The sequence below is a fragment of the Halichoerus grypus genome, chromosome 7 (genome assembly GCF_964656455.1).
Source record: "Halichoerus grypus chromosome 7, mHalGry1.hap1.1, whole genome shotgun sequence".
NCBI classification, from domain to species: Eukaryota; Metazoa; Chordata; class Mammalia; order Carnivora; family Phocidae; genus Halichoerus; species Halichoerus grypus.
Genome location: NC_135718.1, coordinates 101,377,520 through 101,392,226, shown reverse-complemented (window position 1 = coordinate 101,392,226; position 14,707 = coordinate 101,377,520). Strand labels below are relative to the sequence as shown.

Genomic DNA, 14,707 nt, shown 5'->3' with positions numbered 1-14,707 from the left:
TGACACCAAAGTTAGCCAAGTTGTAAATTCGAAAGTTCTTTTTTTTTTTTTTTAAGATTTTATTTATTTATTTGACAGAGAGAGACACAGTGAAAGAGGGAACACAAGCAGAGGGAGTGGGAGAGGGAGAAGCAGGCCTCCCGCTGAGCAGGGAGCCTAATGCGGGGCTTGATCCCAGAACCCTGGGATCACGACCTGAGCCAAAGGCAGACACTTAACAACTGAGCCACCCAGACGCCCCGAAAGAAAAGTTCTTAAAGAAAATCAAAAGTGCTACTCCAGTGGACACAGGAATGAAAGTGCAACACCTTTACCACCAATATGGAGAAAGTTTCAGTGATCCCAATCAAACAGAAGATCAAACAGCCACATTCCCTTAGGCCAAAACCCAATCCTGAGTGAGGCCCTAACTCTATTCAATTCTATGAAGGCTGAGAGAGGTGAGGAAACTCAAGAGAAACTTGAAACTGGAAGAGGTTGGTTAATGAGGTTAAAGGAGAGAAGCCAACTTTATAACATACAAATGCAAGCTAAAGCAAGTGCTGATGTAGAAGCTGCAACAAATAATCCAGTCAGTAACCATCAACATGGAGGCAGAATCTTACACTGCAAAAAGACTACAACTCTGAAAGCTAAGATGATGGCTAGCATTTTTAGCAATAAAGTAAATTTTAATTAAGGCATATACATTGCTGGGGCACCTGGGTGGCTCAGGCAGTTAAGCATCTGACTCTTGGTTTCAGCTCAGGTCATGATCTCAGGGTCCTGGGATCAAGCCCCATGCTGGGCTCCGAGCTCAGGGTGGACTCTGCTTGAGATTCTCTCTCTCCCTCCCTGTCTGCCACTCCTGCTCATGCTGTCTCTCTCGCTCTTTAAAATAATTAAGTAAAATCTTAAAAAAAAACAGATATATACAAAAGATATTAAAAAACATAATGCTATTGCACAATTAATACACTACAATATAGCACAAACATACTTTTCATATGCACTGGGAAACCAAAAAAATTTCATTTCATTCCCTTTATTGAAATATTTGCTTTATTACACTGGTTTGGAACTGAACCCTCAATATCCCCAAGGTATGCAACTATAACCACAGTTGAGAAGCACTGGGGGGGAAAAACCCAATTTTGATCTGGGATAAAAGGGTTCAGGTGTAAAGGTCATGGGGAGAGGAAGGAGAGGAAGGAGAGGAAGTCAGAGTAGGCAGAAGTCTAGTAGGCTAGGCTAAGGAGTAATGCCCAGTTTATTTACTGAAGAAAATTAATCAAAAAAAATCTCAGTTGCTGAATAAAGGTATGGCTGCATTCTGCAGATCCACATCTTAAGTAACAAAATGGTACAATTTACACAATTAGTAATTTAAAAATCCTTGAAACAGTAAGCTCAACAGGAGCATTTCTTTTCAACTTGTCAGATTCTGATTTCAAAAAATGTACTGGCACAGTCACAGAAGAACAAAGGATCTCTATCCTCTATTTGTATCATTTTTAATTTTAAAAAGCGTTTTGGGGGTGCATGGGTTGCTCAGTCAGTTAAGCATCTGCCTTCTGCTCAGGTCATGATCCCAGGGTGCTGGGATCCAGGGAGTCTGCTTCTCCCTCTCCCGCTCCCCCTGCTGTGCTCTCTCCCTCTCTGTCAAATAAATAAAATATTTAAAAAAAAAAAAAAAAAAGCTTGGAGCGCCTGGGTGGTTCAGTTAAGCATCTGCCTTCAGCTCAGGTCATGATCCCAGGGTCCTGGGATCGAGTCCCACATTGGGCTCTCTGCTCAGCAGGAAGCCTGCTTCTCCCTCTGCCTGCTGGTACTCTCTTTCTCTGTCAAATAAATAAATAAAATCTTTTTTTTTTTTAAAAGCTTTTTGTTATTTGCATGCTATTAAGAATATATATTTTTTTACATTACTGTCCTACTTACTATGTACCTAAAAATCTGAATCATTAGGGTTTGAGGGTCAGTCTACAAAAAGAGCCTATTGAATAATAAATACACCCCCTTTAAGGGAAGAGAAAGTAATCATATTTCTGTGACCCTGAGCAATGACAGTAAGAAACTAGTATTTTTCGTTGAAATTTGATATACCAAAACATGAGCATCTGCGTTTTCCAGATATGAACAATGAATATATATTACCTTGTAACAATTTTTTTTGGGGGGGGGGGAGTGTTAAGATGAAAGAAGAAATCAAGAAGGAAAAAAGCCAGTATTTTAAAAACAAACAATTTCCAAAAGGTCTAAGGGAAATTTGGAAGACAGCGGTTTGTCATAATATAAATGTCAACCTTTCAAAATGAAAGGATGACACTCAACAGTGGTTACAAAAGGATGGTTTTCATGAAGGACAGCTATCATAGGTTAAAAATTTTTTAAAAATCTGTAAAGGGTTTCCACATCAAGACAAGATAAACTACGATCTCTAAAATTCCTTCAGTCTCAAAAATTATAAGATTCTATGGTTTCTCACCATTACAAAAGTATTTAAAAATACTCAATATGAAAAACATTATTTTTAGTGATATTTAAAATCTAGCATTTCTGAAAAAAAAAGAACACACTTTCACAAATTGCCAATCTGCTCAATTCAATTAAATGACAATTATCTTTCTGGCCACCATGGGCTTCTAAGTATCCAGGCTCTGTTTACCTTTCTTTCCTCATTAATCTTATGTGAGAATTTAGTTCCTCTGGAAAATGAAATACAATGTCCCACTGATTTAAATAGTTAACATTAAAAAGAACCTGCAACCAGATAAGCATACTATATGCACTCAACAAATGTTTTACTGAACAAATAAAAAATCTCTAGTAAGTAATAAGTAATAGTCAAATATCAATACGAATATAAAAAGCAAACGGATTCTGTGTAAACCATATTCTCTGGTTTCTGTGACTCTCTGACAGTTTTTGTATCCCTCTACATAAATGTTAACATGCTTTTGCCATCTCTCTTTACCAGCTCCCTCTATGTGCTTTCTTCCTTGGCCATCTCATCTATTGTTCACTGCTTCACTAAGGATAATTCCCAAAACTTTCCTTCAAACTACAATCTTTAGACATACATTTTTAATTGTCTATAGTACAAAATGTTTCCACTTAAATTTCTAGACAGAACTACAAACTCAAAATGTTTTGATTCCCCTATTCATTCATACAAATGATTATCCAGCGCCTACCACATTATCAGGCACTCCTAGGAACAAATGAAAAAGACATGTTGTCCTCATCAACTGAGTGGAGGTAACAGGAAATGTGAGAAGGTTGGAAAAGGTTCGCAAAGAACTGGCAGGAAAGACAGACGACTAGGTAAACGAGGCATTGACAATCAGTGCTGACACCCCAGTAGAAGCTGGAAACCAGTGATATAAAGTATTCCCAAGGCTGGCCAGTTTGAAGACTCTCATTAGTGTCCAGCAGCACATTCAGGAGTGGGGAGTGGTGGGAAGCACACAGCGGATGGAATGATAAGGAATTAGAGCTGTGCCATATATGTGTAAAGAAAAGCAAGGCAGAAGAAGATACTGCCAGGAAAATGGTTAGAATAACATTTCATGGAAGTCTAAGCCACAGAGTAAAGCAGGAGAAGGTGGAAGAGAATAAGGAAGACAGCAGAAGGAACTGCCAATTTTAATATGATTGTATAAAAGCTCCACCAATAGTAATTATTAAATGCTTATTGAGTCAAGCTTACTATGGATTGCTTTGTTCATTTAATAAAAACAACAGAGGGGCACCCTGGTGGCTCAGGTCATGATCTCAGGGTCCTGGGATCGAGCCCCACATTGCATTGAGCTCCCTGCTCAGCAGGGAGTCTGCTTCTCCCTCTCCTCCCCACTCGTGCTGTCGCTGTTTCTCTCCCTGCTTGTGTTCTCTCACTCTCACTCTCTCTCAAATAAATAAATAAAAAAAATCTTTAAAAAAATAAAAAATAAAATAAAAACAGGAGAAAATGTACTGAGTAAGAAAATTGGAGGCACAGGAGCTTGTGATTTGAACTTAAGGTTTCAGGTGATGAGAGGGGTTTAGAACATCAGACATTAAAAGTCAAGCACACATTGTATATGTGATTGAGTGTGCATATGTACACATACCCACAGAGAGTGATAAATATGGTAAACTGCTAACAATCAGGGAATAGGGATGAAGGAATACAAGAATTTTTCATACTATTCTTATAATTTTTCTGTGAGATTAAGATTATTCCAAAAGAAAAAGTTTAAAATGGGTGCCTAGCTGGTGCACGTGACTCTTGGTCTTGGGGTCATGAGTTTGAGGCCTGCACTGGGCGTGGAGCCTACTTAAAATAAAAATAAAAAAAAGTTAAAAACAAAAAGCTCACCTGCTTTCCCAAACACGTTCTTCTCCCCAACTTCAACATAACCACCTTTCCTGACCTCTAGATTTTTTAAAAATTTATTTATTTAAGTAATCTCTACAGCCAACGTGGGGCTCGAACTCATGACCCCTAAGATCAAGAGTTGCATGCTCTTCCGACTGGAGCCAGCCAGGCACCCCTCTCTGACCTCTAGATTTAAAACCTTGAATGATCTTCCATATTTATGTCTCCCACTTCTAACATGAAGAGAGATGTAAGTTCTATACGCTCTAGTGTAGCGATGTCTCTTGAAGCCATTTAAAAAAAATCTGAACTCTATAATGTAAAAATATCAGGTTAGGAATAAGAGCTCAAAGCCCAAGTCACCAAAATTTACCAATGAAGAAACAACTTTAGACAAGTAAAAATAGCTTGCCCCAAACTCATATAGCCATGAAGAGATAGGGCCAAGATTAAATCCAGACTTGATGGCAAAGCCAGTGCCCAGATAACCTCACCATAGGAAAGTCAGAATTTAATTTTCATTATAAAAGAGGTAAACATCAAATCTTTAAAATGTAATAATACGTGATTTTAGGCTAAGAGATTCTAAGATTCAAGTTTTTATTTTCAAAACTTATTGTATTACAATACAGAATAAAATATCAAGAATAAAAAGTTATAGTAACAAAATACAGTAAAAATGTATTCCATCTGTTGTAGAAATATGATAATGTAAAAAGTCTAAGACTCAATGCACTAAAGACTAAAAAAAAAAGGGGGGGGTAGCTATGTAAGAATTGTTTCCCCTCTCAAAATTCATATGTTGAAGTCCTAACTCCCAACTTGACAGATGGTATTTGGAGATAGGTCCTTTGGGAGATAATTAGGTTTAGCTGAGGTAATGAGCGTGGGGCCTCATAATGGGATTAGTGCTCTTTTAAAGAGAAGACACCACAGCTCTCTCCCAACCACATGAAGACACACAGCTAGAAAGCAGCCATGTGCAAGCCAGGAAGACCTCACCAGAACCTGATTATGTGGGCACCCTGATCTTGGTTTTCCAGCCTCCAGAGCTGTGATAAATTCATGTTAAGCCACCTAGTCTATGGTATTTTTTTTTTCTTAAGATTTTATTGATTTATTTGAGAAAGAGAGAGAGAGAGAGAGAATGAGCCAGGGTGAGGGGCAGAGGGAAAAGCAGACTCCCTGCTGAGCAGGGAGCCCACTCATGACCTGAGCCCCATGACATGAGCTGAAGTCAGACACTCAACCAACTGAGCCACCCAGGTGCCCCTATGGTATTTTCTCATGGCAGCTGGAGTTGTTAAGGATGGGGAGACTGATGAATTAACTTCAGAAAACATTTAGTCTATCAAATTTTTGAAACTAAATTTTCCATTTAAAATGAAAAGGTCTTGCTTTGGGTAAGAGACTGAACTGGTCAACTTCTAAGTTCACTTCGATCTCCAATTGTTATAATCAGTAATTCTAAAGTTAGAGTGACATCAAATATTTTTTAAGATCACATTTGCTGCTGTAATAGAAAAGCTAAGAATACCACCATATGTTGAGTGCCTCTACTTCAAATAGCACTACAGCAAAAGCATTAAAAATTGTCATTTTTAAAAACAAAGTGTAATATAAATAAATCTGTTGGAATTCTAATCAGAATGGAAGAAGGGCTCAGGCTGTTCTTAGAAACTGAAACATGTGAATTAAGTTTCTGGGGCAGAATGCCTTAACAATCAGAAAAGATATGTAGTTATCAAACCTTCTGTACCATAAATTACTGTTCTAGCAAAGTAACAAATCTGTGTGTCTACCATTTACTAGATGAGGTGAATGCCACATTATTCTTTTTGACAACTTATAGTTTTTCTCTATCTGTTCCATTTTCCTGACCTCCAGAAGTTAATTCTATACCTCTTATGCTGTGCTTCTTTAGTTAAGATCTACATATATGGTCTGCTTCCTAGTTACCAGAAATACTGAATAAGCTACAATATTCATCTTTAAAATACATTGGATAGGGACGCCTGGGTGGCGCAGTTGGTTAAGCCTCTGATTCTTGGTTTCAGCTCAGGTTGTAATCTCTAGGGTGGTTGAGATGGAGCCCTGTGTTGCGCTCCGCACTCAGCCCAGAGTCTACCTGAGATTCTCTCTCGCTCTGCCCCTTCTGCTCGTGCGTGCATGCTCGCTCACTCTCTCTACCTCTCTGAAATAAACAAATCTTTAAAATAAAATACACTGGATAAAGTCAATGTGTACTTGCCCAACTACTTAAACCATTTTAGTAAAAAGTACTAAGCTTTGTTCCTTGGTGACCATTTCTCCAGTCTCCCAACTGTTTTTGGTTTTGTTCTAAATTATCCTTAATAATCTCCTTAGGAGTCTTTGAGAGCATCCACTGGCCTCCACAGGGCCTTTGTGCAAATAGAAAAAACATACCCTTCCAGGAAGATACACGTAATCCTCTGGGTGAGGTGCTGATGCATTGGGAAAAAGGGGGGAAATGAAGGCACAATTACCCCTGGGAGGCCTAGCCAGAGCATAGGACTCTCTGCAAGCAGAGCATGGAGTAGGTTTCAGTCCTTGTTGCCTCCTTCACCCCCACACATTTGTGCAATACACAAACTGTACAATTATACACAGCAGCCCTACACTTTCAGATTATTCATTAGTAAAGAGGAAAAGATGATCAAGTATTAACTTCTCTAGCCACCCATACTCCAACCACACGTGCATCCATCTCTTATCTTGTAAACTCAAGATATATTTGGAGGGGATCTTCAAACATCATAGAGAACCACCCTCACTTACCTTTAACTTTCTACTTTTCATAGTTCTCTTTTCTGTTTTAAATATGGTCAAGGCTCATGTAATACCGAAGAATATAAAATTCTAAACATACATGGAAACATTTAATGTGATCTTTGCAACAATCCTCTGAGATAGGGGAAATGGGTATTTTCCTTATTTCACAGATGAATAAACAGGTTTCCCCTGCTATCAGAAAGCAAAGTATTCCTCTGAAACCTTTTGTAAGCTGAAATGGCTACAGCAAAGAAACAATTACCATTAATTTATATGGAAAACTTTTTGTGTTGTTCCCAGACCCGAGAAATAACCTCTTAGGCTTTTCTGACACCTTAGGACACGTCTTGCTAACAAATTCACAAAATAGATGATGATAAAGCACAGACACAAACTAGATGCTGAGTGTAGTTCCAGGGGAAGGAGCTTGGTGGCACCACTCTGGCTGCTCAGGGTGCGCCCTGCCTCTATTACGGCTGACTGCTATTTCTGCTTTTTGCCTTTTTCCGTAAAAACAAAAATCGTCTTCAGAATTTTCAGTTAGAAAAAGCAAGTAATAATGTATGCCTTTCATAAAAGCAAAGTGGGGTAGTGAGAACCTTCAAAAAGCATCTAAAATTTGAAGAAGTCATGTCACTTGCCCCCAAAGTTAACAGCAGGCACAAAGGACAAAACTTAGGTGATAAAGGGTTTAAACCTAGGTTTTTACACTCATAGTCCAGAGCTCATACTGAGTATTCAAGTCACCTAAAAATCAAGAAGTCTCACTACTTATTCCTCCCTGCTTAACCTTCCACCCTTATTACCTAAATTCTTTTAGGGTCACCAAGGATCTCTCAGCCAAATCCAAAGGCCACTTCTCTTAGATCTTTCTGAACTCCGCTACATTCAGCTGTAATAATCCTATTTTTTAGATTATTCTCTTCCATCCTGATTTCTGTAGTGACTTCCTTCTTCACTTATTCATTGTTGCTCTCCTTCTCTTGCCATAGATTGTCTAAGATATCCTGCTAAATTTCTGTCTAAACAAATACCTTCACTTTGCAGTTTATCATGGAAATGGTTGCCCCGAGTATGTAGTTAAGGCTCTAAATTATAGCTCATCTCCTGTAATGCTGCCATTGCCTGTGATGAATCTATTCCATTCTAGGCTTCCATCACTTCTGGCCTTCATCAATTCCAACTGTTGCCTGATCCTATCCAGCATTCATTTCTTAATAGCATTTATGTCCTAAAGCGTGAAATACAAAAGACTACTGATGACATATTAGATGATTTTAAGTGGTCCATAGAAGCATATTTAAAATTATGTTTATTCTGAAACACACTGAAGGAAAAAAAAACATAACACCAAATAATTCTGTATGTTTTCTTTGAAATTCACTTAATTAAAAGACGGTAAGTTATTAAAGAAAAATATTAAGACAGATGATTTGAAGATGTAAAGTCATGACTTGTCCTAAGTTTGGGCAATACTGGCCACTGGGAAGTCCATGTAGGGTGGAACTTAAGCACTACAGTTAGGCTCTGGGTCAATGATTCGAATCCCATATACTAGCTAAGTAAGTCTAGAAGAATTACTTAAACCTCTTTAAATTCCAGTTTTCTAGCTGTGTAACAGGGATAAAATAATCCACCACCTAGGCGTATTGTATAGATTGAAAAAGATAATCCACAAAACTTTCTTAGCTCACTACCTAGCATGGAAAGTGCTCAACAAATATTAATAATTGCAATTATTCATGACCTCTCTTGGCCATCATGCCTTCACTTGTAATCAACTAGACACGTGATCTATACTACGGACAATTTTCATTTATGGATTTTCTGCCCCAAATTTCCCTTATCTGCTTTTATGTCTTTATTTTTATCTTCTGGTATAAATCCAAAGATCACATGATAACTTTTAACATTAATCTTTAAAACTGTAAGCATCTTGGCAGTGGGAACCAAAAGCCATATTCCTCTGATTCACTAGGCCTTATGAAATTAAAAGAATCTTTAATGTTTGTTGAATAAATCTAAAAATCAGAAAGGAAAATCTGCTGCAAATAAATCTCACAATGGATAGTACATAAAGACAAACTGTTTGAAAGCATCTGATACTATTCTAATGTGTAAATAAGGGGGGTGGGGGGATGACAAGGTATGCCTTTGGTCCACTAAGATATCTGTCAGTTTAATCTTAGTTGTGGGTCTCTTCTTCTGTTTCCCACTCTCATACATTCAATAATAAAATCTAGATATATGCCAACCACTGTATAAGGTGGTGAAGACCTGGAAACAATTTAGTAAAAGAAAACAGACTGGTATTGGAACACAGGTAAGAAGAAAATTACTAGATAATATGCTATGTACGTAATATCCAAGTGTTTTTTATACTCTGTGTGCTCCACAAATGCTGACTACACCCCATCCTCCTCTAACGTAGAGCACCTAGCAGCACCACACAGGGCTGACAACATTACATCACATTAACAGTAATAACTTAACTGCTACCTTGTTTTCAGGTCTATGCTAACCATATAAAAGTTTTTGTCTACCAACCAGACCACTGTTGAAATTCACTAATAGGCCTTGTTTCATGTGATTTGCCAGCAAACATGCACACACACAGGCCCTAAAACATGACTGGCCTTCTGTTAATCTACAGCAAAATGACTACAAATATAACTGGCAAAAACATCAGTTTATATTTAGCCTTTCTGGGGATTGGGAAAAATATATAATAGGAAACGTACTGAAGTTACCCTCTCTAGAGAATTCTTTTACCACAAAATGTCCTCATTGATGCATCAAAGGCTTTATTATTGAGAAATTTAAAATGTTATGACTCAGAAAACTAACATTAATTCTCAAGCTTCTAAGCAACAGTTAACGCTAACAATGATGAAGATAAGCTATCACTGTGTTACCTTTTCATAAGTTGATAAATCTCACTTTACTGAAAGTGTATTAGTCATAACTCAGTGAGACACAACTCTTGGATCTCCTTCACTGTAAGAATAGGGTTCTGTACCAATTTGCTTTTATCAATTTTATCAATATCATTTTATCAGTAATCAATCCTTGTCTTACACAAATATGGCATAAACAGCATCTGAAACAGAAGTTACTCAACTGGCTTACAAGCTGAAGCAGTGTTTGGATGGAGGGCAAGAGGAAACCACTTGCAGGGAGGGGAAAATAATATAATCTTCAAAGACATTTTACCAATAAAGGTGGTGGGGTGGCGTAAGGGTAGTGGGGAGATGGGCTGGAATGAGTCAGAACTGCTGTATTTTCAGCTGTGCTCAACATACTAAGCCCAGGGTTACTGACTGTAGAGCATGAACAAATCTTTAAGAAACAAAATCTAGTGTGTGGTGTAAAAAGAAAGAAAGAAAAACTATCTAAACTCCCAAAGAATATATACTCCTCTCTAAGAATAAACAGATTACTCACTGCTTGGGAGAGTACTTTCTTCTACCAATATTCTGCCAATTCACTGTTAGTTGGCCTTTTACTATGTACTAAGCACAGTAATAAGCCCTTTACACACATTATCTTGATTAATACTACAGCAAACCTTGGAGGGAAGTACTATTATTATCATCACCTCCATTTTACAGATGAGGAAATATTTTATCAATAATAGAGGCCAGATCTCAAAATTGAAAAATTGTATGCCGTACTATACATTTAAGAGTTTTAACCAACTGGCCTTTAAATAGAAAAAGACAGAAAAACTAGCTTCTATCCTATCCCCAAAGTAGTTATAACTATTTTTTTACACCTTGCAACACTTTCACCATTGTAAGCAACAATGTTTCTATACTGAAATCAAATGAAAAAAAAACTAGGTTAACAATGCTGCATCTTTAGTTACTACAGTTCCTAAAATTACAAGGAACAGGAAGGCAGTTTGATGGCCCAGAGCATCCTTTGGATTTAGACAGTTTGGGCTTGGGCTTGAATCTCTACAGCAGTGACCTGGTCAAATTAGTATCGTAGATTTCATTTCCTCATCTGTAAAATGGGATGATGATAACAACAACACCTCCCTCAAGGAAAGATCATATATGTAAAGGGCTTATTACTATGCTCAGTACAAGTAAAACATCAACTAATGGTGGAGGGAAAACAGCCACATATATATGCTCACCAAACCAAAATATAAAAGTAAAAAGCCTAGATTCTCACAAGTCCATTATGGAAAAGAAGAAAATTACTATTTGACTACATGCTCAAGATAAAATCCAAATTCAACCTATTCCTAATTTTTTAGGGGATCAATGCATTTGAGGTGGGCCAGAAACGATGCTGCAGTGCATCTGTGACACACACCTAAAAATGGCTCCAGTCAGAGCAGCATCTTAATCACCAACAGAGGAGGTTAAATCTACTTTTAACAAATGCTGGAGTTAGACTTGGTGGGCGCTTAAGTATCATTCTATCGTTTTTATTTGCAGGAAGGAGTAAGTTATCAGGCACTTAATCAAGAATCGTGATTCTTCTGGTGCATTCCAAATGAAAATCTTACAGCACAGCCGCCTACCGTACAATTAATTCCAAGTACCCTAGCAAGGCATAAATCTATGAACCTAGGCTGAAGATCGGCCAATGCAGAAGTGCGGGTAGCAAACATCAGGCATGTTGGAAACCTCAAAAACAAACAAACAAAAAAACCCACACCAAACCTCAAACCAAGTCAAAACAAATATGCATCCCTTTAAAGGAACCAGACGCATTCCTCTCGGGCAAAAGAACAATTTATCAGTGTTCCCATTGGTCCCCATGCCCTTTTCTTCAAGTTCTAAAGCGGGGCCTTTACCGTAACACCAATAATACTAACGCTATCTCAAAGACAGAGAGCTGCAGAGTGGGATTCACTACGCAGGTTAAGGGATGGCGAGGCCTAGGGTATGAAATGACTACCAAACCCTCCTCTGGAGTTGGGGCAGCACGTCCCTAGCGGAAGTAGGGTTGGTCCAGATTCCCCCCAAGAGCCTCCCACGGAGCCAGGTCTTTAACCCGGTCTCTCTCAGACACTGCTCACTGCAAATTCCACCCTCACTACATACGAAAAGAAGTAGGCAGCCAAGGCCCTAGATGAGCCCTTGAGTTGTCTGGGGGACGCATCCCACACATTAGAAAAAAAGACCGCGCGCCCGCCTATCCCAAGGATGGAAACTCCCTTCTTTAGCCGGCAAGGCGAGTAATCCCCCCCGCAGGGCCTGAGCTTGGGACTGGGTGGGAGAAAGAGACCGACGGGTCCGGAACTCCCGCTGGAGACCACATGGGGCGGGTATGACTCCGGTTTCCCGCTCCCCGACCAGGAGGCCGAGACTTCCCCCAGACACAGACATCATGGGAACCAAAAAAAAAAGAGGGGGGTGGCTAGACCCAAGGCCGCCTCCAAGCGGCTTCCCAGTATCTGCCAGCCAGGGTCGGGGTGCGCTTCCACGCCCCAGGCCGCCCCACGCCAGCCCTCCCCGATGGGGCCCGCTTTGATCACAGCCCCTACGCCCTCGCTTTCCTTACCGGCCAGGGCGAGTGTCAAGCGGAGTGTGTCTGCGCACTTCGAGAGTCTCCGCCGGGCTCTGATCGAGGGAAGGGGAAGGGGAGTTTGGGGGTAGGGGGTGGCTGGAAGAGCCACCGGACTGGGAAAGCCGAAGCTGCGGATGGACAAACCGCCAAAGCACTTTCGCCGCTTCCCGAGAGGGAGAGAGCGAGCGAGAAAAAGAAGCAAGATGGCGGCTAGCCAGCCCCTACGTACTACGTCATGCCGCGGCGTACGTATGGCAAATCTCCGCAAGACCGCCCTCCGGCGCAGAGACGGCCAGATCACGTGTAGCCTCCGTGGCGGCCCAACCCCGGCGGCAGGCGACGGTGCCTCCTGCTGGAAGGAGGGAGTTCCTGCAGTCGAAATTCCCGCTGCCCGGTAAAGATTTTGCCTGAGTTCTCTCTAGGAACTTTGAGGAGACGGCGACTGTAGGTTGATATGCCTCAGGAGAGTGAGCGCTCTTGCATGTGGTGGATGGGTGTGTGAATTAGTTCAACCAACAGTTTGGCACTATGTAGCAACATTACACTATGCATAATCTTTAACCTTGTTATTTGACGGTATCTTGATCTTTTCCAGAAATGTGAATACAATATTCATAATACCAAAACCTGTCCGTTGGTTAAGGTAGATAAATGCATTACGATACATCCACATAATGGACTATTCTGAACCCATTAAATTCAGATTAATACTTAATGATCAGGGAAATGCTTATGCCATAATGTGCTTATGCCATAACTATGCTATAAAAACACCCACATATGTGCATATTCATAGAAAAGACTAAAAAAAATGTACTCTGCATGTTAATAATGGTAATGTTAACAATAGTTTTCTTAGGGGCGCCTGGATGGCTCAGTCGTTAAGCGTCTGCCTTCGGCTCAGGTCATGATCCCAGGGTCCTGGGATCCCGCCCTCACATCGGGCTGCAGCCCCGCATAGGGCGCCTGGGGCCCCCTGCTCTGCGGGAGGCCTGCTTCTCCCTCTCCCACTCCCCCTGCTTGGGTTCCCTCTCTCGCTGTGTCTCTCTGTCAAATGAGTAAATAAAATCTTAAAAAGCAAACAAACAGTAGTTTTCTTAGGACAATCAGATTTTAAAAATATTTTATGCATGCCTTCTATAATTTCCTGATTTTATAATCAGAAATCACTTTTAAGGTGTAATGAAGTTTGTGAGTCATAAAATTGTTATGACACACAAATGATAAATGTGTGTAACTATATGTGGTATTTGTTTAGGTTTCATAAAGAATTACATATTCTTTAGGTTTTATTTATTTATTTTTAAAGATTTTATTTATTTATTTACTTGACAGAGAGAGGGAGAGAGAGACCACAAGCAGGGGGAGTGGGGGAAGCAGGCAGAGGGAGAGGGAGAAGCAGGTTCTACTCGCGGCTCCACTCCCTGGGGCTCCACTCCCTGCGGCTCCACTGGGGGGAGGCTCCCCTGGCAGGGGGCCTCCACTGGGGGCTCTATCCCAGGACCTTGGGATCATGACCTGAGCCAAAGGCAGATGCTTAACCGACTGAGCCACCCAGGTGCCCCTAAAATATTTTAAAAATTACAAAAATTATTCTTCCATAAAAAAATAATATCTACTCAAATTTGTGTTATTTACTTGCCAAATATGTACTGAGCACCTTCTGTCTGTGCTAGGTAATGGGAATATAAAGGTGCTGAACAATTAAGACCTTGGTCTAGTGATACAGATCCAATAATAGGTTTGGATATGTGCAGTGAAGGAAACAAACAGGATATCAAGATAAAAAATAACCAGGGAGAAGAGCAGGAGGAATTTACTTTAGAAAATGTGGTCACTGAGTACCTTTCTGAGAAGGGGCCATTTAAACTGGGACCTAAATGATAACAATAAGCAGTAATGCGAAGAGAGCTGGAAAGTGCTCTGGACCAAGTGAACTGCAGTTGCAAATGCCCTGATCTGGGAAAGAGATTGGAATGTTGTAGGAACTAGGGGAGGGGTATGCCTGGAACTTAGTTAAAAGAGAGAGTGACACAACATGATGCT

At 40.0% G+C, this 14,707-nt stretch overlaps 1 protein-coding gene across 13 annotated transcripts in view; it reads right to left on the bottom strand.

The window, feature by feature from the left end:
• The window catches only part of PRRC2C (proline rich coiled-coil 2C), an 88,814-nt gene extending 75,925 nt beyond the window's left edge, over positions 1–12,889 (bottom strand). For all 13 annotated transcript variants that reach the window (XM_036080531.2, XM_036080524.2, XM_078077954.1 and 10 more), the window contains exon 1: positions 12,656–12,889. The gene's annotated coding sequence lies outside the window, so the exon portion shown is untranslated. The remainder of the gene's footprint in view (positions 1–12,655) is intronic.
• Between the last annotated feature and the right edge of the window lie 1,818 nt (positions 12,890–14,707).